Source organism: Tursiops truncatus, chromosome 6, assembly GCF_011762595.2.
Source record: "Tursiops truncatus isolate mTurTru1 chromosome 6, mTurTru1.mat.Y, whole genome shotgun sequence".
NCBI lineage: Eukaryota > Metazoa > Chordata > Mammalia > Artiodactyla > Delphinidae > Tursiops > Tursiops truncatus.
This window is the reverse complement of record NC_047039.1, coordinates 112,690,946-112,709,352: the sequence shown is the minus strand read 5'-3', so window position 1 is coordinate 112,709,352 and position 18,407 is coordinate 112,690,946. Positions and strand designations below refer to the sequence as shown.

At 58.4% G+C, this 18,407-nt stretch overlaps 2 long non-coding RNA genes across 2 annotated transcripts; one reads left to right on the top strand and one right to left on the bottom strand.

Moving 5' to 3' along the window:
• The first annotated feature begins 465 nt into the window (after window positions 1-465).
• On the top strand, window positions 466-6,996 carry LOC141279023 (uncharacterized). The gene is made up of 3 exons (XR_012332756.1): window positions 466-581; window positions 1,341-6,663; window positions 6,895-6,996. It is a non-coding gene; the product is annotated as an uncharacterized lncRNA (long non-coding RNA).
• On the bottom strand, window positions 5,861-17,522 carry LOC141279022 (uncharacterized). Its single transcript, XR_012332755.1, has 3 exons — window positions 13,444-17,522; window positions 6,596-12,861; window positions 5,861-5,977 (listed from the first exon to the last, which is right to left on the bottom strand). It is a non-coding gene; the product is annotated as an uncharacterized lncRNA (long non-coding RNA).
• Between the last annotated feature and the right edge of the window lie 885 nt (window positions 17,523-18,407).

Sequence of the window (18,407 nt, the reverse complement as noted above, 5' to 3'; positions counted from 1 at the left end):
TCCTCAGAGCTGAGCTCCCAGGTCAGCAGCCCCAGGCCCCTGGCTTATCAGGAACTGGCTCCCTCTGGTTTAAACAGCTTTATGAGACGTAATTCACATGCGCATGGTTCTCCCACTTAAGGGGCCCATGGCGTGAGTGTGGTCACAGATGTGCGCAGCCATCACTGCTCTCAACTTTAGGGCACTTTCATCACCTGCAAGAGCACCCCACGCTTTTTAGCCGTGACCCCTACCCCACGCCTCCACCCACTCATCTGCTCTCTGCCTTCATGGATTCGCTCCTTCTGGACATTCCACGTGAATGCGATCATCTAATCTATGGTCTTTGGTGACGGCTGGGAGCTGGGGGAGACTGCAAAGCACCACGGAGGAGGAATGGCGGTGACCCTGCCGGGGCGGAGGGAGGGGAGCCTCGGACCCCCAGCCACGGCTCCGGGACAGCTGGTGGCCCTTCATTCATCCCACTGGCATTTCCTGAACGCCAACCATGTGCTCGGCGCCACGTCGGAGGTTGGGAGACGCCCGTGAACAAGGCACAGGCGGTGCCGACCCTCCCTGGAGGCCCAGCCCAGAGGGGAGCGGTGAGCACTCAGGGGGGCGAGGACTGTGACAGGGCAGCTGTCCTGGTGCCTCTGGTCACCTTGGGCCCACCCGGTGGAGGGCCGCTCGCGAGGTGCCTCCTGAGGCGGGTCCAAGCCCGGACGAGGCGTCATCTGTTTTTACTTTGCCGCCGCCTGGGCCAGAGTGATGTCATCGGAGCTCTCGGCCTGGCGGGTGCTGGCGGCCGGCCACCGTGACAGCTCGACTGGGAACCCCAGCTGATGAAGAGGGCTGTGGCCGTCCAGGCCCCAGTGGGGACCGAGGCCTGGTCCAGGAACCCTGGCCTGAGCCGATGGGCAGGGGTGGGGTCTCCCTCCTGCTGGGATGAGGGGCTAGGCTGCTGCGCTCCCACTCCCACAGCCCCTCACCGCCCTCATGTTGCTAAAGGGCCGGCGGCAGGCCAGCCTGGCCGGGCTCTGTGAGCTGACGCCCGGGCCCAGCCCTGTGGGGAGGCTCTCCCCCCTCCTTGAGGGTTTATCCCCCTTCTGCTGCCCGTGACTGCAGGGCAGGGCCACTGGGGCTGCTGGGCCAAGGGTATGGGCTGCCAAGGGCCTCAGGCTGGGCCACACCGAGTCCTGCACGGATGGGGCGAGAGTCCCGAGGTGTGAGTGGCCTGAGATCTCCAGCTCTGGCCCTGACCCTGGGGTTATGAGCTGACAGCGACCGCCCCACCCCGTGCCAGCCCAGGAAAGCAGGTCATCACCTGTAACCCTCCAGGTGTCCGTGTCCCCACTTTACAGATGAGGAAGCTGAGGCCCAGAGGCCTTGTGCAGAGTGGAGATTGAAACTCACGTCCGGCTGACCCCAAAGCCATGCTCTTGGCTCTGCCCACATGCTGTTACTGGCTCAGGGTAAGGAGTCCTGGACAGCGGGGTCCTGAGCCCTTTTCCGTCTGCACTGTGTGGCCTTGGGAACAAGCAGTCTCTGAGTTGCAATCTCCTCTCCTCACAAAGTGGGGTGGTGGTGGTGCTGGTGACACCTTCCTAGTGGCTTGTTGGGAGGGTTGGGTGAGATGACCGATGTCCTGGGGCCCACATTTGAAGAGCCGGGGGAGGACATGGAGGGAGGGCCGAGCCCCCGCAGGTCACAGTGTCTCTGGATGGGCACCAGGTCTGGGAGAGGTGGCTGGGAGTTGTTGACGTGGCCCGGCTCGCGGGGGATGTGATGCTGGGGCAGGAGGGTAGACGGAGCCCATCTCCCGGGCCTGCTGGGCCTGCCCAGAGCCTCCCCCTGGGGAATCCTGCCCCCCTCTCACCTGCTACCCACCCCTGGTTGACAACACGTTAACAGACGCTCCTGCTTCAGGGTAAGCGGCCTCTCCGTGGCACCTGCATGCACCCTCCAGGGGCTTTCTGGGAGAGCGCGTTAATGCGGCGTGGCGGTAGCCGAGGACGCCTCTGGCGGGGTGCGGTCCTCTGGATGCCACGTTTGGGCTGACTTTCCTGCCAGCTCCTCAGGTTTGGAGACCCTGTAGCCAGGTACGCAGCGTCCCCGCCACATCCCACGCCCACCTGGCCTCTGCCTGCTCTTTCCATTGGCCTATGTTTTTTGTTTGTTTGTTTGTTTTTTGCGGTACGCGGGCCTCTCACTGCTGGGGCCCCTCCCGTTGCGGAGCACAGGCTCCGGAGGCGCAGGCTCAGCGGCCATGGCTCACGGGCCCAGCCGCTCGGCGGCATGTGGGATCCTCCTGGACCGGGGCACGAACCTGCGTCCCCTGCATCGGCAGGCGGACTCCCAACCACTGCGCCACCAGGGAAGCCCTGACCTATGTTTTTATTCCCTAAAAGACGCTGTCATTTGCATTTGTGCTACCCCTTCCAGGAGGCCTTCTCTCTGTGTGTCACAGTGTGGGCGTCCTGCTGGGCCTCTCTAATCTTGTTCTTCAGTTAATCTTATCCCCTAAGCCAGCCTGCAGGCCATTTAAATGTCTGTGGGCTGTTGACCCGGAGAGACATTTCCCAGACTAACCACGCCCCGCCGCTCTTCCATACTTTGAACTCTTCATTATCCTAAATGATACGGCTGAGAACATCTTTGTATATAGAGCTCCTCGCCCACCCATTCCAAAAAAATGATTTTCCCTTGGACGGACTGAAAGGCTCTGAGCCTCTAACTGCCTCTCTGTGCGTCCCCAGGGCACTCGGGGGACACGGAGCTGGGTCCATCACCCCCTGGCTTCTGCTGCCGGGCTTCTGACCCAGACTCCCGTGGGCCGTGAGTGCTGCCCCCGCCCTGGCCTGTGAGCCGGCCTCCTGCCCTCTGACTCGCCCGGCTTTGTTCAAAGTGTCTTTCTCGTGCTTGAACTATTAAAAGAGAAAGAATTCTGTCTTCTTTCCCCCCTGGAAGGCTAAAATGTGCCCCTGTGTTTCTTGCCTTCTCCATTTAGGGAAATGTCAGCCCAGGTTCACTGTCAGCATCTCCCCCCACCAGCCCCCCAAAGACCCGGGCTTCAGCCTGAATCCTGCTCTTCCTGCCGGGTGAGAAGCACAACTTCTCAGCCTCAGCAAGTGCGAGAGCGCCCTTGGAGGGGCGGGTGCGCCTGAGCTGGTGGTGCCCCTTCCTGTCCTGGGCCCTGTGGGTGCAAACCCACGGCAAGCCGGTTGTTTCCACAAACCCTCAGGCCGGGCTCTTGCGGTTCCAGGCCGGCCCCTGCACGTGGATCCTCTCTTGGACCCATTTCTCAGATTCCTGCTCAAGTCCTGCTTCCCACACCCCCTCCGGTCCTCCCGGAGCTCCAGCCCTGGGCTGTTACTGTCACATATGGTTCTCACCCCATCAGACCCAGGGGCCCTTTTCTAACATATTTTTACCAGTTCCTTTATGATCCAGAACTGAAATGCAGAGATGATACAGCTACTCTCACACATGATCCTGTGAATGAAGAATGTTGCCTGCACTTACAGCCGCCGAGCCATCACAACTGGGAGAGATGAACGTCTGTTGTTTGCAGCCCCCCGTTTGCGGTCACCTGTTACAGCAGCCCCAGGACATTTCCACGCCAAGTCAATCAACTCGTGGTGCAAAGGAGATGCTTTAAACGGCTTCCCAGGTGCTGCTCTCCATGGGCCTCTGTCGTGGGTGCTCTCAGCAAGCCCTTTACACAGAGCAGCAAACAGGCTCAGAGATGCTGGGTGACCTGTCCAGGGCACACAGCCAGGAAGAGGGCGCTGGGTTCCAACCCACGTCTGTCTGACCCTGGGCGATGCACTCAGCCTGTTTTGTCTGTGGGTCCCATCAGGGGCGCAGGGGTGGGTGACGTGGGTGCCCTCCGCCCCCTCCCTACATTCAGGGGGTCCCTCCTGGCGCCTTCGCTGGCTTGTGCCTCGGCCCCGCCTCTCCCCGGGACCTTGTTGGGGAGCGGGCTCTGTCCTCTCTCTGTGCCAATGAGGTCACCGCTCCTGGCGCTCAGTAACCAAGACACAAACCTGAACCGTGGCCCCCGCTGTGGGCTGGGCAGCGTGGGCCTGCGTGGGCTAGGGGTGTCCAGGGCCTGGGCCCAGCGGGAGGGCCGGGCGGTGGCTCTGGGGCCTGGGTTGGTCTGTCCTCCTAGTGTTTGTGTGACAGCCACAGGGCTGGCCCTGATCGCTGGGGACGCGTCTCAGCAGGTCTGAGGGTTCGTCGAGTTTCCTGAGCTCCGCTGCAGGGCCTGACAGGAGCTGCTTCTTGGGTCAAGCGCCAAAACTCTCCACACCCATGCAATTCCCAAGAAGAACAGTGCTAACCCCTTAAGTACGTGTGAGCATGTCTACGGAGTTTGGTTTTGGCCCAAATGTTGTTATTCCCCCAGAAACCCCCGTTATTCACGTTTTGCCCGTTTATGTTTGGGTATCCAGGCAGATGCCCGCTCTGCCACCCGGAGAGAGGGGCTGCGTCGCCCCCGAGCTGACCGCCTGCACCCCCCTTGCCCGGCCCGAGGCCCACGGGGACCCCGAGGTGGGAGGGGGGAGGAGCTGCAGACTGGCTTTCCTCCACCCCTTTCAGGCCAGAGTGGGCATCCGCCCTCTTCTCTCTGCCTCTCCGTCTTCTCCTCCCCACCCCCCATTTTTTATTATTATGAGAGTTTTCAGATGTTCCACATTTCAAACAGAAAGGAAGAAAACGCCAGCAGGCCCACGCTGGCCCACGCGGCCACCGCCTGGCCTCAGCGACACCCTGGCAGTCTTCTCCCAGCTCCCTCCTCACGGGTGGGAGGTGGGTGTGTGCATGCAGGGCTTCTCAAGCACCCGTCTCCCTGCTGATGGGGTAACAGCTCCCACCGGGCTCTCCTCCCCAGTCTCCCCCTCCCTGGCCAGACATCTGTAACCAGTCCCTCTACATAATGCGCTCAGCTCCCCAGGCTGCCCGTGCTTCTGTCCGGACCCTGATGGATGGATAGCCGCGGGAGGCTTCTGCCCCTCCTCCCCTTCCACTTTTTCTCTTCTCATTCGAAAGAAAGTTGCAGACACCCCATGCTTCACCTCCAAACCCTCTGGCTTTTTTGGCCTCCGCTAAAAGGAAGGTCGCGCTCCATCATCAGCGTGATACCGTCCTGGCCCTGGAGAACTTTGCAGTCTCCTCACTCTATCTTTCATTTCTTCAGTTGTGCAGAGAGGCACCTTCTGGCTTTCTGGGTTTTGGGACCTAGAATGTAATCCGCATCTCCCGCTTGGCTCCGCCTCTGATCTATTTCACGGGAGAACACCCCCCGCCCCCTTCACGTTTTCCCAGGACACTGACTCATGGACGTTTTGGAGAGCAAGCCGGTCGCCTCGTGCACTGTCGTAGTCTGGATGTCCTCGGGCGTCGTTTTCCTTGCTTCCCCTGTCCCCTGTGTTTCACCTGCAAAGGCTGGATGAGGTGAAAGTGAACGTTTTTGAGAAGATCACTTCCTGTCCGACCTGGCATCACATCACGGGCCTTTCTGAAGCTGGCAGGTTGCTTCAGCGGACACTCGCCAGGTTCCCCCTGCTGTGCCAGGAACATCCAGGACCCGGCTCCTCCCTCTTCCTTGCTGCAGGCCGGGGCCTGGGTGCCGCTGAGGTGTATGTGGCTGCCCCGTCTTGGCTCTGCTGGAGACCCCACGCAGCCTTCAGGGCTGCTGGTGCCGCCCTGTGCCGGGGGGTCACGGAGCGCCCTCGCTGCCTTCCGGCCCGTCGGACCTTCAGCAGAAGGAGGCTGGCCTAGGTCTGAGGGTGGTGGCCTGGGGTCTGCAGCTCTGCCTCGCGCTTTCCGCAGCCTTGCGGACACTTCTGACTGGACGGCGTGCAGCTGGGATGACCGAGTCGCAGGTAATGGTGAGGGGGTCAGTCAGGAGCTTTCTCCATCTCCAAGGCCTCAGCTGTGCCCTCTCCTCCGTCTCTCCTTCTTCCTCCAGGGAGCCCGCCTGTGTTCAGACATGCTGCAGGAGAAGGCAGAGTTGGGGCCTCTCGTCCAGGACTTCTCACTGCCAAGCTGCAGAGATCCGCAACCCAAGATGCACTGACCAGCTGGCAGCTCTGAGCCGTGTTCGAATCCCAGCCTTGAGATGCAGCCAGAGCTGCTCAGATGTTTCCACTCAGGGTTTGGCAAAGATGTCCCGACAGGGAACAAAAGCTAAGAAAGGCAGTGCCCTGGGGGTCGAGGGCAGGGAGGAGGGCTGCTGCCCTTTGGGAGTTTGCTGTTGGGCTTCCGCCGGTCTCCTCCTCCGAGGGTGCGGCCACGACAGGCGGGCAGGGGGCGCGGGGCGGGAGCGGCCCTCCGACCTCCCCGGGATGCCGGCTCTAGCCATCGCTTCTGGCGTTGGTCAGTTTGTGTTACACAGAGCCATCTACAGAGCCAAGGGGGACAAAACTTTTGTGTGTAACCCAGGGAAACAGAATCCACAGCCTGGGCAGCTCCCGGGTGTGGGCCGCCAGTGAGGGGTCCCGGAGCCCAGGAGCTGGGAGCCGGTGGTGTCATGGAAAGAGGTCTTTGGCTGCCAAAACTCAGAAAGAGCTGGACGCCTAGACCAATGCTAACGCAGAAACCCCCAGCTCACCTTCATCTGCCGTGCGTTCTCAGGAGAGACGAGTTTAAAAGAGCCCAAACTTCATCCTTTCGATTCAGGTATTTTCTTAATGGAAATCTCGCCTCATTCCATGAGGATTTTAGGCAGCTCCCGGGAGACGCGTAGAGAAAAGTATACAGTGTGGAAGCAGGAGGAACACTCAGGGCCCAAAGTCTGGAACCAGAGCGGGGGATGGTTGCACAAGGTCGAGAATTGCGTAAATGCCCTTGAAGTTTCCACTGTAAAGTGGTTACAATGGTAAATTTTATGTTTTGCGTTTTCTACTACAGTAAAATACAATATTAAAAGAAAACAAGAGTCCGGGCCAGGGAAGATTGTCATTGGAATGGGGTGGAACGGAAGAGGGCTTTTCACCAAAAGGCCTTCCCAGCTGATGAAATGGAGGTGGGGTTTGCTCTCCACTCTTCAGTCGGCAGCCAAAGGGCAAAGAAAACCGCATTCATATCCTTCTGAAAGTAGAAGCTGAGCCCCTACGGTGTCAGGCCTGTGTGGGGGACACAGTGCTGGTAATGAGGAGACCCAAATAGCCCTGCCCTTGGGGATCCCGCGGCGGTAGGAAGCCCTTTATACAGCTGCCCCTCGTGGTGAGGACAGCAGCGTGATTTCCACGCGGGGCGTTTGTTTTCAGGCCCTGGACTCTCCAAGAAATCTCCCCCGGCCTCCTACGGGGAACAGGGTCCAGAATTGGGCACCACGCAGGAGACGAGGAAATAATCTGATACTCTATGGACTTTGAATCAAGAAACTCAAATGAGAGAAAAGTCGGGCTTATGACACAACAGGACATGCACTGAAAGTGACAGGCCTGGAAGATGGCAAGACACCCGGAGAAGGGGGAATCAAGTGGCTGCAGACGTTCCAGAAACTTCCTGGAGGAGAGAACGCTGAGGCAGACGCCCGGGGCCAAGGGAGGTCTTGTGCGCAGGGGGAACCGTTTTGCCACCTTCCCCCACCCCGTTCCTAGGCAACCGCGCATTTGCGCCCGAGGACCTACGCGCCTGGCAGGAGAATTGGGAGGGGCCTCCCCGTGGGGCTGCTCCGGTGTCCTCACAGGGGCAGGTAGCGTGGTGGCTGCTTCCCCAGAGAGCTGGGGAGGCTGCAGTGACCTTTGTGACCCAGTCTTGGAAGCCACGCAGGCCTGCTTCAGGGCGGGAGGGGACCACCGTCCTGGCGGCAGGAGGAGGGGAAGTAGAAGACGGAAGAGGGGCTGTGATCAAAGCGCTCACAGCTGAGAAGGGGCGGCAGTTGATGACAGGCATGTGTCCTGAGATTCGGGAAGCTGGGTGACGAGAGGTAAGCCACGGCAGACACACAATAGCACATGGGGGCTGTGAACGGAGAGAAGGTCCTATGTAATCAGACAGACAGAAAAGACTGATTCCCCATCAAGGACAGCCATGCTGACAACAGACTCTCAAAGAACAGCGACGGGAAGGCATCTCCTAAGGCGCTCCAAACAGCACTCCCCTTCCTTCCATCATATGCCCATAAAAGGCCATTTAAAAAACGTGGGATAGGGCTTCCCTGGTGGCGCAGTGGTTGAGAGTCCGCCTGCCGATGCAGGGGACGCGGGTTCGTGCCCCGGTCCGGGAAGATCCCACATGCCGTGGAGCGGCTGGGCCGGTGAGCCATGGCCGCTGAGCCTGTGCGTCCAGAGCCTGTGCTCCGCAGCGGGAGAGGCCACAGAAGTGAGAGGCCCGCGTACCGCAAAAAAAAACAAAAACAACAAAACAAAACAAAACAAAACAAAAAAACATTGGGTAAAGACAATGTCAGACAAACAAGATCTGAGTTAGAGCTCCACAGACGCTCAGGAAAAGGACTCAGAAAATATATGATTCAAGAGGAAAGAGAATGATCCAAAGGGAGAAGGAGATGCCAGAAGGAATGGTTTGCAAAGGTTTTGTTTAGAGTTTCTCACATGTTTACCAAACACAGAAGGAGGCTGTGCTTGGAGGTCAGGGAGGGAGGGGTGGGGGTGGGCTCAGGCACAGCCTGCATCCCCTGCAGGCAAAGTGGCCACCACTGTCCCAAGGGCGCTCCTACACGCCTGCACGCGCACACACGCATTCAGTCAGACTGGTGCTGCTGTTGGAAGAAATGGTAAAAAGAAGAGACCCAGCCCAGCACCAGCCTCGTCCGCTGTGACTGTAGAAGACAAATCTCATTTGAGGGATGAAAAAGATAGAACTCAGGTACCAGCCAAGAATAACAAGAAAGGTGGGAGGGTTGATAGGAGTGAAAGTAGTTCAGATTCCTGCTCTCGTTTCAGGGAAAGGTAGAGAAATCAATTTTCAGCTTAGATAGGCACGTCAAACCTCTAAGGATAACTGCTAGAAACAAATAGAGTGGAAAAAGCAGCAGAGGGGAAAGACAGAACTGAAGAGAACCTCAGTCCCTAGAAAGGCAGGACAGGGCTGGGCGGGGAGCCTGGAGGGGTCAGGATGGATAGCAAGAGCTCAAGGAAGACAGAGTGATTTCAAGTACACCCGCCATCACACTAAACATACAAGGACAAAACTTACCAGTTAAAAGATGCTGACAGATGGGAGAAATATATCAAACCTAGGCTGTGCTGTTTACATACGAAATTCCTCACGAGGGGAGAAAACAAAGGCAGGGCCACCAAGGACCCGGATCCTTGGCAAGTGAAGTCTTGGGTCACCCCACCAGCAGAGGTCATGCAGAGGTCAAGGGGCAATGGAACCCTAGGTGGAAGGAAGCCCCACATTGTTCCTGTCCCCCCTGCCCCTTTCCATTTGCCCTGCAGGAAAAGCGCTGGTACAGCCGGTTGTACGTTTCAGGGGGGAGCGTGTCCTGTAATCATACTGACACTGCCCACGATGATGTGGCAGCTCCTGGGACATGGTCCATCCTCTGTGCTGGGGACATGAGCTTTTCAACCAGAGGGAGGACAGGACTGGATGAGTGTTGAGGGGCAGAGGGGTGGAATGTGTCTCATTATTTTTTTTTTTTTTTTTTTTTGCGGTACACGGGCCTCTCACTGTTGTGGCCTCTCCCGTTGTGGAGCACAGGCTCCGGACGCGCAGGCCCAGTGGCCACGGCTCACGGGCCCAGCCCCTCCGCGGCATGTGGGATCTTCCTGGACCGGGACACGAACCCGCATCCCCCGCATCGGCAGGCGGACTCTCAACCACTGCGCCACCAGGGAAGCCCTGATTTTTTTAAAAAAAAAAAACAGCTTTATTGGGATGTAACTCACATACCAAAAAGTTCACCCATTTTAATGTATGATTTAGTGGTATTAATTACATTGACAATGTTGTACAACCATCCCCACTATTTATTTTCAAAACACTTTCATCACCCCGACAGAAACTCTGTCACTGCTACGTAACAACGTCCCATCTCCCGCAGCCCCTGGTAACCTCCGATCTACTTTCTGTCTCTGTGAATTTGCCTCTTCTCAATATGTCATGTACAGTATTTGTCCTTTTGTGTCTGGTTTCTTTCGTCAGCGTCATGTTTTCAAGGTTCGTCCATGTGGTAGCACGAATCAGTGCCATTCCTTTTTAGGGCTAAATACTATTCCACTGTAGGGATGGCCATGTATTGTTTATCCTGCGTCTGCTGGTGGGTGCACGTGTCTGCACCTTTAGCTAGCGTGGGAAGTGCTGCTGTGAGCCTATGTGTACCTGGACTTGGGTTCCCGTTTCCAGTTCCTTTGGGTCTGTACCCAGGAGTGGACTCACTGGGTCATCTGGAAACTCCACGTTTAGCTTTCTGTTTTCCAAGGTGGCTGCACCATTTTACATTTGTTGGTGTTTTGCTTGCCCCTCTGTACCCATGGTCCGCCTTTCGCCCCTCTGCTCTGTCCTGAGGGTGGTCCTGGGTAGACCATATCAAAGGCACCTTGCTCCTCTGGCTTCCAGGTGGACTCAGCCACTGGGTGGGGGTGGGAAGAAAGGAGGGAGGGGAGTAGGCAGGCTCTGTGACCCGCCCCCCCCAGGTCATCTCTGCTGGCCGTGTATCTCCTCCCAGGCTGATTTCTCCACGTGGGGTCTGGAAACTACCTCCCCTCCTCCCGGGGGGCTGGGATGGCAGCCCCCAGTCACCATGCTGTCCCTAGGGCACCCGTTCTCCTGCACCACTGCAATCGTCCCTTTGGGAATAAACCCTCCTTGAATGATCTTGTCCTGAGAGAGCACTTGCCTCCTGTTGGGGCCCTGACTCAGGCGAGTTGGAAATCAGACCCTCTGCAGGTTCCGATTGGCGTGGCCCTCTCTGTCTCATCCACATCCAGCCCCACACCAAGCCCAGCGCCCAGCACACGGCAAATCTCAGTAGATTTTTTTTTTTTTTGATAAATAAAGGAATGATTTCAGGATTCAGATCAGGTCCCTGTATTCTAAGCACAACAGAGACTCAGAGCCCCTGGCCTGGGTCCTGAGAACAGAAAGACTGGCTTTCCCTTTAGGGGCCTCCCATCTACAGGACGAACCAAACAGGGCATTCCCAGAAGAGGTGGAATTTCCTCCGGCAGAAGACCTCGAAAGCCCTGCAGTCGACGTTCTGCCCACTTGGGCTTACCTGGGCAGGGGACCAATCCTCTCGAAGTTCAGCGTCTTCATCCGTGAGATGGGGAAATTGCTAGCCTTACTGTGATGACTGCAGAGAAGGCTTGCAGAGAGGGGCTCGCCTTGCCTGGCGCATACAGGGAGGCCTGGGGTAGCCTCTGTGATGACCTCATACCTCACACCTGATGATACGTCCTTAGGGCGCTGAGTGCCCCTCCTGAAATGCTCGTGGTCTGACAGTGTTGACGTGTCTTCTCAGCACGGCCCGCCACATGTCTTGTAACCAGGGCAGAGGCACAGATGCCGAGACCAGCGGGTTCCAAACCGCCGGTCACTTCTCACCCTGCCTGCCCCACGGCACACAGAAGGAGGCTTAGTTTCCACTGAGAGAGGCGGGCAGGAAGGGTTTCTTGGGGGGTTGTGGGGTTGCTGGGGCGGATGGAGATGAGGGTACTTCCTTCTCACAGGGTGCCTGGGGAAGGGGCGCCAGGGAGCCCCCGGCAGCCTGACTTGTGTTCTGTGGCTTGTGGCTGGTGGACCAGCTGTGTTTGGAGCCCAGCCCTGCCCGGCTGTGTTCTTAGTAAGTAGCATCGAGTACAGATGCTCGGGAAGCATTTGCTGAATAAATAAACACCGGACATACAAGTCCAGAGAAACCTACAAAACAGGAAAGAGCGCAAAGAAGTTTATAAGTGCCCGTTAAGATGCCCACGCTGGGGTCTTCCCTGGTGGCGCAGCGGTTGAGAGTCCGCCTGCCGATGCAGGGGACACAGGTTCGTGCCCCGGTCTGGGAGGATCCCACATGCCGCGGAGCGGCTGGGCCGGTGAGCCATGGCCTCTGAGCCTGCGCGTCCAGAGCCTGTGCTCCGCAACGGGGGAGGCCACAACAGTGAGAGGCCCGCGTACCAGGAAAAAAAGACAAAACAGAACGCCAACGCACGGAAACAGCTCCAAACCCATAGATAGGGATTGGGACGAGTGAATTGTGGTGGGTCCGCGTGGCAGAATGCTACTCAGCAGTACAAGGATGGGTAACGGTTCCGTGAATCAGCAGGGATGAATATAGAACAGAAGTGAGGGAGCGAGGCAAGTGGGAGACGTGATAATCGATGCTCGGGCCGTAAATGCCACACCTGCCGCTGCCGCAAGATGACCACAGACTTGACAGCTTAACGCAGTGCACACGTGCGATCTCACAGTCCTGGGGGTCAGAAGTGCAAGAGCCGCCTCACTGGACTGCAGCCTGGGTGTCAGCAGGGCGGGGTCCTTCCGGAGGCTCCAGGGGGCCATCGGCCGCCCAGCCTGTCCCAGCTCTGGAGGCGCCTGCGTTCCTCGGCCCTTCCTGGGCTCCCGGAAGCGTCTTCCCTCCTAGACCTCAGCCTTCGTCCTCACATCTTCTCTCCGCTCTGACCTCCTGCCTCCCTCCCGTAGGGACCCTCGTGACACCACAGGACCCAGCCCCATCGCGCAAGGTAACCTCCATCTCCAGATCCTTCCCTTAATCATCTGCAGAGTCCTCTCCGATAACCGAGTCACGGGTTTGGGGACTTAGAGCATCTTTGGGGGCACCGTTCTCCCCGTCACACGGGGATTCAAGAGAAAGGTGGTCTCAGGGATTCCTTGGCGGTCCAGTGGTTAGGACTCCGCGCTTTCACTGCCGAGGGCCTGGGCTCAGTCCCTGGTCGAGGAACTAAGATCCTGCAAGGTGCGCAGCATGGCCAAAAAATAAAGAAGAGAGAGATGATCTCTGGGGGCGGGTGGGATGGGATGCAGGCGGTGCACAGAGGGGCTGTTTCATTATTATTATTATAAAGAACGGGAGAAGCAGCATCTGGGCCCCCCCACGTTCCCCCAACCCTCTCCCTCAGCGTCCTCCAGACAGCTCAGTCCCCAGGGCTGCACCTCTGTGCCCAGGGATGCTTGGCCATCATGACGGGCGGGGGGTCGTGGTGGTGTATAAATACCCCAGCTCCCTACCCTTGGGGATGTTACTTCTGGAACCTTTTCCCAGCATGCCCCTGCAGCACCGCACCCCCAGTCCCCTGCTGTGAGAACTGACTTCACACATTCTTGTGTGTTTTTTTGCGGAGAGGTTAACAGTCCAGTGGACTTTGGTACGTTCAAATGTTGTCCGACGGTTACCTCTATCTACTTGGAATACATTTCCCTCAGCTGAATAGCAACCTGTACCCGTCACTCCCGCTCATCCCCTGCATGTCTCGCTTCTCCCCTCAGCACCATGTCTTCGGGGTTCGAGTATAGCTTGTGTCAGCGCTTCACCTCTTTGCACGGCTGAATGACACTCCGTTCTGTGGGTGCCCACGCGTGATTCATCCATCCAGCACGGTACCGCTGCCGTATCAGCGCTGTGTGCCCGGGCCAGTCCTCATGTGTCCACCTGGAGAGGATGCTCTTAACTGGTGCCTCCCCTTTCCTGTGGCCCACTCCCCGCCCCCAGCGTTCTCTCCATCCTCCAAGTGAACAGCCTGCCCTCCAATCCCTGTCTCTGTTTCTGGAGAAACTAAAATGGCACAGAAACTTCATGAACGTTGACGTTCGTGGTGTCTGAGCCATCTCCTCTAAGCCCGTGCTGTCCCGCGTGGCAGCCCAGTCACGGCCGTGAATTGAGATCGAATCAGATTCCACCTGAAGGTTTCCAGGCAGGCAGGTCACGTTTCCAGTGCCCCAGGCCCCACGTGTCCGTCCAGCGCTGCTGAATCGCACGGGCAGAGGTAGGACATCCCCCATCACAGAAAGGACTACTGGGCAGTGCTGCTATGCACTTTCCGATGTGTTTGAAATATTTTACACTTAAAAGTGTACATTTTTGACACTTAAAAGTCCCCAAACAAACAACGAAAGCAAGCTGAGTTTGGGGCCCGAGGGGAGCAGGTGAGGAGGGGGGCAGAGCCGGCTGGAAGGTGCTGGTGGCACTGGCCTGGGTGAGCTGCCTCGGGGAAGCCGGGACTCAGCCTCTCAGCCTGGAACAGGGTCCCTGGCGAGCTGGGCGGGTCTGGGGACATGGATGGGGCGCTGGATGGGATTGGGGGCGCTGCGTTAGCACCCTGATCATTGGAGCAGGGACCCCATCTGAGGGCCAAAGACAGGAGCTGCAGGCCAGGACCTTACTGGGCTGTTGGTGAAACTCCACAGATGTCTGTGCAGTGATGTGACCCCGCAGGGCTACCCGGGGCAGGCAGAGTGGGCACTTCCACGCTGGGAGGGGTCCCATGCCCCCACCCTCCACCCTGGAGGTCACTGCTGCTGGGGGGCAGGGCCACCTTACTGCTGCTTCCTGGAATGTCTGGTTCAAGGCCACTCCTGCCCACCAGCTGGGCCCCCGGCTCTCTGACTCCTCGGTTCCGTGTCTGGGAGATGAGGCCCCCTGGCCTCCCACTGTGCTGGGACACCCACCTCCTCCTATATCTGGCCTCCTTTCTTATGCATCTTCTTAATTTAACCAGCACTTCTGGAGAACTCACCGTGTGCCCTGACGGCTTTTAAACATTCGGCAAATTTTAGCTCCTTGAGGATGTCGTGCTCCCGTGAGACAGGTGCCCTTACGAAGTTCACTTTCCAGACGAGGAACCTGAGGCGGGCAGGATGCACGAACTGTCCCCCGTCACACAGTCAGGGTGGCCGCGCCTGGCGCAGAGTCCCCGCGCGAGGGCAGCAGGAGCTGTCCTCCTGTAACACATTAAGCTGCTTGGGAGTGAGAGGCAGGGCCCTTGCTCAGCCTTCCCCGGCCCCCCTGTGCTTTGGCTGGATGGAAGCAACATCTCGAAGCAGAGGAAGGAGCTGGCAGCCCTCAACCTGTCGGCAGGGAGGCCGCAGGGACCGGCAGCCCTGCCTGGGGCGATGCCCGGCTGCGCTCTCCACTCACGCTCACACTCTGAAGACTTGGAACTGGGCAGCCCGTGTGTCCATGTGTCCATCCCGACGCGGCGTTTCTGCTGCAAGTTTTGTCCTCCTTCCCGGGCTTCCTGGACCACAGTGGTCCCCTCCCTGGAATGGACGTTCTGGGACTGCTCAAAGAACATTCTAGAGGAGTGACGTGAGGTCCACCCATTGGAGGGGCCTCGCTGTCCTTTGTGGGGTCTCAACACCGCCCCCCTTTGAGCTGCTGCAAGTTCAAGTTTCTTGGGGGGATCCTCCCCCCAGGAAAGTACATGGGGCGCTTTCTCATGGACTTGGCCCCTTCCCTTCGGAGCCAGAACACTGGGCACGGGCTGGAGACGATTAAACAAATAATGTGGGAATAAATATAAACAAGGGTGCCAGGGACCACGGAGGCCAGCTCTGCACTGGGTCCTCCTTCCCCAGGTCTCCCAAGACCCATCATGTGGAAATTAAAACTCCATCTTCCAGGAAATTAATGAAAACCGCATTTACGAGCAGCTGTTCTCGGGTGTGAACTCTGTTGAGAGGCCAGTGGGTCCAGGGGTGAACTGCAGAGGCCCCGTCCATCCTCCGTCTGTAAAGGGCCCCTGGGAACGCAGCGCTGGGGGCAGACAGGTGAGGCTCCACGCTCAGGGCAGCCGCAGTCAGGAGGTGACTGGATTTGCCCTCAGGGGGAGAGAGACACCCAACGGGCTGATCTTCCTTAAATACATCCTTTGAACCCTGTGCTGGTACAAGCACAGGGTTTGCTCTGGGCCTCAGCACGCGTCCCTGGCGTGCCAGCAGCCCCTGGCGTACCCAGCAGCTGTTACTTTAATTAGCAATCCAAGCATGTTTTTGTAAGCTGAAGGGGTGCACTAAATGTCTAAGATTCCATATTTCTGGCCACTTCTATTGCAAGAGCTTGAACAGTGGGCTAAACACTCTAAGCATCACTTAATGCCACGCTTGCAGCAAACTCTGAAGAAGGTTCCGTTCTCACCTCCAGTTTACAGAGGGGAACGCAAGGATCAAAGAGGGGGAGTAACTTTCCCCAGGTCACTCAGCTAGGAAGCGGCTCCCCAAGTCTACGCTGGGAACCCCTGTGCTCCACCCAGTGGAGGGGTCTTGGAGGGCTGTGTGCCAACACTGGGCCAGGCGGGGTTGAAACAACGACTCAGAAGTGGACTCTCTGCTCCCTTACCCTGGAGATGTCATCTGCCAGGGGCCCGGGGGGTAATTCCCTTGCTTTATCGTGGTCCAGAGGAAGGCGGAGTGTTTTGCTAAAAGCTTGCCCACTGGCATCACAAAGAACTCATCTTCTGGACTACAGACTCCTGTGCTGGATTGAGTAGCAAAAGGTATTTTCCACATGAAAGTCATCTGCATGGGAGCCTCACAGATGGAAATAAAATATTTACCATTTGGAACGAAATTGCAACTGGAGCAAGAAGCGAAGGAGGTGGGGGCAGTGGGGGAGGCCTCAAATACAGACAGCTGCTGCCTAGCTGTGGCTGTAAGTGGGGGCAGTGGAGGAGGCCTCAGATACGGACAGCTGCTGCCTAGCTGTGGCTGTAAGTGGGGGCAGTGGAGGAGGCCTCAGACACGGATAGCTGCTGCCTAGCTGTGGCTGTGGGAGAAGGGACTGGGCCTTGAGGCTGGGCCCGGGGCTGCTCTGTCCCCCTCCGGCCGTATTGGGCTTTCCAGGCCTTCGTCTAGGGGCACGTCTGCCTGCTGCCCAGGCCCAGGTCCCCTCCCCAGCGCCGCGAGCCTTGGGCCGGCTGAGGCTCTGTCCTCACGGTGGGCCCACGGTGGTCCCTCCCCCACCCCTGCCCATGTGCTCCCCTTTAACCTGCCTCCTCTCTGTCCCCCCGCCCATGGCCTCACTGTGACCAGCTGTGCTCTCTCCCCCGCGGACCCCGCTACCCCATGGAGATGTCCAGAGAGGCCCTGGGGACCCAGAAGGTCCAGGTGAAAGGATCTCTGGCAGCCGTCATCCAGGCCACCCTTCATTCCGGGAAGCTGAGGGCCGAGTGGGAAGGGAGCTTGCCCAGACGGCTCCTGGACTGAATGGCTACGTCCAGGCCCCTCCAGCTCTCACTGTCTGTGACTCTGGTTTTCCTGAAGGAACGTCAGTTGTAACACACAAGGTGATCGCGGCTGAACCGGAGACAATGATGGAGAATTATTTCCTTATCAGCGGAGTGGAGATTCCACTGCTCGTCCTTCCCAGCTGGGCAGTCCAATCCCTCTTCCCCGCTCGCCCCTCTCCCGGGACGGGCGAGTCACGCGCGGTGTGAAGGGTGACCAGGTGTCTGGAGAACGAGCCCTGTGCTGCCCGCTATTGGGCCACGCCACTCCCTCTAGGGCCCCGAAAGCAGCCCCTAGGGGCCTCCCCTTACAGCTGGTGAGGACCCTGGGATGGTCTTACCATGGGAGACATTTGTTAATACCTTGTTCTTAGTTTCCCGGGGACTGAGGCCCGCCGCCACCCCCCCCCCCCGCCCGTCCCTAGGCCCTGCCCTCAGAGTGACCTCCACACTGGCCTGCAGTGCCCCAGGGAGCCATGCCTCATCTGCAGGACAAGCCCCCCCCTGTAGATTCTCTGGTTCAACTAGAGGGAAGAATCCCCCTGGACCTCTGCCAAGGGTGTGGGGAGCGCGTCTGGAGCGGCTCCAGAGCCGGAACCCAGAGGAGGGGGATCCTCCCAGCCTTTACGACTGGCTTCAGATGACTTCCTGGAAGTGGCCGAGCGTGGCTCGCAGCCCCGGGGCCTCGTCGGGGAGCAATGCTCCGTGCAGGGGAGAAGCACTGCCTGGCCAGCCTGGTTGGGCTCCAGCAGGCAGGAGGGGCTGCAGCTTCGCTTGTCCAGCATCTGTGGAGCCCGCGGGTGCTCTGGACTCCTTTCCAGCACCCTGGCACCTTCCTGTGGCCTCCAGGATGGTGATGGTCTGCTCAGGACACAGCGGAGTCACCAAATCTTCCTGTTTTCCAGGACTGCTCACCCAGTCAGGTCCGCCCTACAATTTGCTGTTAGAGCGCTTAGGTGGAGAGAATCAGCCTCACACGTTTTGCAAGGATGATACAAACCACTTCAAGAAATAAACCGTTAGCCCGAGCCCCTCACGCCCACCGTGATAAGAATAGCACTGGCTGCCGGGGAGCGGCTTCCGCCATGTGCCAGGTTCCGTGCCAGGCCTCACCTGCTGTGTGACCTTGGGCAGGGACCCAACCTCTCTGTGCCTCGGTTTCCTTGTCTGCATCACGAGGAGGATGAGGGTGTCTACGTCACAGGGAAGCGTCCAGAGCAGCTCCCGCGGCTAGTGCCTCGGTGCTGGGGCAACACCTCCGTTGTTTGCAGTGTT